The sequence below is a fragment of the Salvelinus sp. IW2-2015 genome, unplaced genomic scaffold, assembly GCF_002910315.2.
Source record: "Salvelinus sp. IW2-2015 unplaced genomic scaffold, ASM291031v2 Un_scaffold3286, whole genome shotgun sequence".
NCBI classification, from domain to species: Eukaryota; Metazoa; Chordata; class Actinopteri; order Salmoniformes; family Salmonidae; genus Salvelinus; species Salvelinus sp. IW2-2015.
The window spans coordinates 26,573-32,074 of record NW_019944570.1 but is presented as its reverse complement, the minus strand read 5'-3'; the positions used below and the strand labels follow the sequence as shown (position 1 = coordinate 32,074).

Genomic DNA, 5,502 nt, shown 5'->3' with positions numbered 1-5,502 from the left:
CTTTGATGAATATCAAATATAAAATATATTTTGATTTGTTTAACACTTTGTGGTTACTACATTATTCCATATGTGTTATTTCATAGTTTTGATGCCTTCACTATTATTCTACAATGTAGAAAATAGTAAAAATAAATAAAATCCCTGGAATGAGTAGGTGTGTCCAAACATTTGACTGGTACTGTATACAAAGTGCATTCGGAAAGTATTTAGACCCCTTGATTTTTCCCAAATTTTGTTACTTTACTGTAACGGCAGCCTTCCTCCTCTTCGTCTGAAGAGGAGGTGTAGCAGGGATCGGACCAAGACGCAGCGTAGTTTGTGCTCAACATGATTTAATCAAGACGAATAGACGATAACGTGAACACTTACAAAATACAAAAATAACAAACGTGGCAACACTAAAACAAGTAAAACACACAAGAACTATGGTCAGAACGTGACATTTACAGCCTTATTCTAAATAAAATACACACAATATGCCATAATTTCAAAGCAAAAACAGGTTTAGACATTTTTTCAAATGTATAAAAAATAAATAAAAATGAAATATCACATTTCCATAAGTATTCAGACCCTTTACTCAATACTTTGTTGAAGCACCTTTGGCAGAGATTACATCCTCAAGTCTTCCTAGGTATGATGCTACAAGCTTGGCACACCTGTATTTGGGGAGTTTCTCCCATTCTTCTCTGCAGATCCTCAAGCTCTGTCAGGTTGGATGGGGAGCGTCGCTGCACAGCTATTTTCAGGTCTCTCCAGAGATGTTCGATCGGGTTCAAGTCTGGGCTCTGACTGGGCTACTCAAGGACATTCAGAGACTTGTCCTGAAGCCACTCCTGCATTGTCTTGACTGAGTGTTTAAGGTTAGAAGGTGATCCATCGCCCCGGTCCAGGTCCTGAGCGCTCTGGAGCAGGTTTTCATCAAGGATCTCTCTGTACTTTTGTACTTTGCTCCGTTCATCTTTTCCTCGATCCTGACTAGTCTCCCAGTCCCTGCTGCTGAAAAACATTCCCACAGCATGATGCTGCCACTCCATGCTTCACATGGTTCCAGGTTTCCTCCAGATGTGACACTTGGCATTCAGGCCAAAGAGTTAAATCTTGGTTTCATCAGACCAGAGAATCTTGTTTCTCATGGTCTGTGAGTCTTTAGGTGTCTTTTGGCAAACTCCAAGTGGGCTGTCATGTGCCTTTTACTGAGGAGTGGCTTCCGTCTGGCCACTCGGATTGGTGGAGTGCTGCAGAGATGGTTTTCCTTCCTAAAGGTTCTCCCATCTCCAAAGGAGAACTCTGGAGCTCTATCAAAGTGACCATCGGGTTCTTAGTCACCTCCCTGACCAAGGCCCTTCTTCCCCAATTGCTCAGTTTAGCCAGGAGGCCAGCTCTAGGAAGGGTCTTCGTGGTTCCAAACTTCTTCCATTTAATGTAATGCCATGATGGAGGCAACTGTGTTCTTGAGGACCTTCAATGCTGCAGAAATTATTTTGTACCATTCCTCAGATCTGTGCCTGGACAAGGAGCTTCGGAGCTCTCGAGCCTAAGACAATTCCTTGACTCATTGTTTTGGGTTTTGCTCTGAATGCACTGTCAACTGTGGGACCTTCTATAGACAGGTATGTGCTTTTTCCAAATCATGTCCAATCAATTGAATTTACCACAGGTGGACTCTAATCAAGTAGAACATCTCAAGGATGATCAATGGAAACAGGATGCACCTGTCTCAATTCGAGTCTCATAGCAAAGGGTCTGAATACTTATGTTAATAAGGATTTCAGTTTTTATTGTCACGATCGTAGTGCGGGAGAGAGAGGACACAAGGCCGCAACGTTGTGCAAAAACATTCTCTTTTATTTTAGAGAAGGGAAAACACGTAACGAACACTATAACAAAACGAAACAAAACAACAAACGATCGTGAAGCTATAAATGTTAGTGCCACACAGCTACAAACGTACAACATAGACAATTACCCACAAACCAAATGCCTATGGCTGTTAAATTATGGCTCTCAATCCGAGACAATAAACCACAGCTGCTCTAATTGAGAACCAATCTAGGCAGCCATAGACATACAAACACCTAGACAGACAACTGACCCATTAAACGTACAAACGTCTAGACAAACCAAAAACACATACATTCCCCATGTACACCCTGACCTAACTAAAATAATAATGAAAACAAAGAATAAACTAGGCCAGGGTGTGACATTTATTTTGAATACATTTGCAAACATTTCTAAAAACCTGTTTTTGCTTGCATTATGGGTATTGTGTTTAGATTTATGAGGCAAAAAAGTTTTATACATTGTAGAATAAGGATGTAACATAACAAAATGTCAAGGGGTCTGAATACTTTCAAAGGCACTGTATAGATAATAACTCAGAAAAAAAAGAATCACCTTTTTTCAGACCCTGTCTTTCAAAATCATTCTTAAAAATCCAAATAACTTCACAGATCTTCATTGTAAAGGGTTTAAACACTGTTTCCATGGCTTGTTCAATGAACCATAACAATTAATGAAGCATGCACCTGTGGAACGGTCGTTAAGACACTAACAGCTACAGACGGTAGGCAATTAAGGTCACAGTTTATGAAAATTAGGACACTAAAGAGGCTTTCTACTGACTCTGAAAAACACCAAAAGAAAGATGCCCAGGGTCCCTGCTCATGCTGCGTGAACGTGCCTTAAGCATGCTGAAGGAGGCATGAGGACTTGCAGATGTGGCCAGGGCAATAAATTGCAACGTCCGTACTGTGAGACGCCTAAGACAGTGCTACAGGGAGACAGAAGGACAGCTGATCGTCCTCGCAGTGGCAGACCACGTGTAACAACACCTGCAAAGGATTGTACATCTCGAACATCACACCATCACAGGTACAGGATGGCAACACAACTGCCTGAGTTACACCAGGAACCACAATCCTCCATCAGTGCTCAGACTGTCCCGCAATAAGCTGAGAGAGGCTGGACTGAGGGCTTGTAGGCTTGTTGTAAGGCAGGTCCTCAGAAGACATCACCGGCAACAACGTTGCCTATGGGCACAAACCCACCGTCGTGGACCAGACAGGACTGGCAAAAAGTGCAATTCAATGACGAGTCACGGTTTTGTCTCGCCAGGGGTGATGGTCGATTCGCTTTATCGTCGAAGGAATGAGCGTTAGATTGGGCCTGTACTCTGGAGCGGGATCGATTTGAGGGTCGTCATGGTCTGGTGCGGTGTGTCACAGCATCATCGGACTGAGCTTGTTGTCATCGCAGGCAACGCTGTGCGTTACAGGGAAGACATCCTCCTCCCCTATGTGGTAGACTTCCTGCAGGCTCATCCTGACATGACCTCCAGCATGACAATGCACCAGCCATACTGCTCGTCCTGTGGTGATTTCCTGCAAGACAGGAATGCTAGTGTTCTGCCATGGCCAGCAAAGAGCCCGGATCTCAATCCCATTGTGCACATCTGGGACCTGTTGGATCAGAGGGTGAGGGCTAGGGCCATTCCCCCAGAAATGTCCGGGAACTTACAGGTGCCTTGTGGAAGAGTGGGGTAACATCTTCACAGCAAGACATGGCAATCTACGCGACTGTTACTTTTGATTTTGCGCCCCCTTTGTCAGGGACACATTATTCCACTTCTGTTTAGTCACATGTCTGTGGAACTTGTTCAGTTTATGTTCAGTTGTTGAATCTTGTTTGTTCATAACAAATATTTATACATGTTAGTTTGCTGAAAATAAACGCAGTTGACAGTGAGAGGACGTTTCTTTTTTTGCTGAGTTTATAGATAGATAGATATATCACATCCTGCATATTTTAATCAATTACACACAAATTCACTACATATACCATAACCTCTTTGTAATCACCGACACAGAGAACACACAAACAAACAAGCACACACACGTAGTACAGTACTGACCGTTGCAGTGACCTGCTGCTGGGAGGGGCGTTGGGCATGTCTTTGTGGGGTGGGGCGGCTCCCCCCTCAGTGGTGGGGGCAACTCTGGAGACGTTCTGGCTCAATTTAAGATTCCCTAGACCAAGACGCAGAGAGAAAAGGGATAGAGAGAGAGAGGAGAGAGAGAGAGAGAGAGAGAGAGAGAGAGAGAGAGAGAGAGAGAGAGAGAGAGAGAGAGAGGAGAGAGAGAGAGAGAGAGAGAGAGAGAGAGAGAGAGAGAGAGGACGAGAGAGAGAGAGAGAGAGAGAGAGAGAGAGAGGAGAAGAGAGAGAGAGAGAGGACAATACAGAAAAGGAGTTTAGAAGGGGGATAGAAAGAAGAAAAGAGGTGTTTGTATAGAAGGTGAAGCTGGTTCTACGTAGAGAGTTGTTGTGTCTTATTTCTTCAGTTTATGGGTCGGTTTGTAGTGCATTTAGCAATGTGCTGCACCATTTCAAGATGTGTTAATAATACTCTGGCTAGAACATAGTCAGTGGAGTTAAATGTAATATAGTCAGACATTTTGTGATATAAATATATGTTGCTATAGTACAATACTTAAAACATCGACCAACGGCATTATATGACGCAAACTTTGTACATTCTGTTAATAGCCACTTCAGTATCAGTGGGGTGAGATCAGGCGTTCCTTCTCACCAGCGTTGTTGGGGTTAGGAGTCCATGTCCAGGTAGGAGTGTTCCTGGGTCTCGTTGCCGGGCCTCCACCACGCCCCACCCCTGGCCACTTCCCCCACCACAGGTCAAGAAGTGGGGGTGATGCTGCTGGGGCTGGGCCAGGGAGGGGTAGAGTGAGGAGTGGGACGCCTTCCTCTGCATGACAGGAGGTAGGAGGGAGGCCCCCACTGCCGCCATCCCACCCACGCCCCGGGGCATCAGCCCCGATGTCAAGCTCAGGCCCCCACCCTCCTTGTCTCGCCATGGCAACCAACAGAGCTTCCAGGAGACAAAAGAGAGAGCTGAGAGAAGGACGATCCCGCAGAACGTCACGATCACCGCAACAGGCTGACAGAGATCTCTGGAGGACGAGAGAGAGAGGGAAGGATGGAGAGAAGAGAGACAGAGAGACAGACAGAGACAGAGGGTGAGTTTGTTTCAGGCAATGATGGATGAAGACTCAATACTTCAACCTCATCATCTAAAATACCAAAAAGCCTCATGTCACATAATCAGTATCCTTCACATAGTTTATTCTCTCAATTATTCCCTCTTTTTTCCACTCCTCATCAAATAGCCCCTATCAGCCCAAAATCCACTAAATCCCACATCATCAGAGCAGAGGGACAACACACTGTGAGCGTAATGTGATATGCCGCGTTAAATGCTATATATAACCCATTTTGAATATGGCAGCTTAAAGATGAACAACGTTGGTGGACTGATAACACCACAATAAAAATTAACAACACCACAATGATATTTCCTGTGATGTGATTAGGCTCTGTGTCGTGGTTATGAGCTTTTTAATCATGACGGCTAAAAGATTTGTGCTGAGGGGAAATGGGGGGGGAGGGGATGAGTCATCCTGGTGAGAAAAAAATAAGTAA

At 44.5% G+C, this 5,502-nt stretch overlaps 1 pseudogene; it reads right to left on the bottom strand.

Moving 5' to 3' along the window:
* LOC112075616 (synaptotagmin-C-like) overlaps positions 1 to 5,502 on the bottom strand; it is an 18,107-nt pseudogene that overhangs the window by 10,956 nt on the left and 1,649 nt on the right.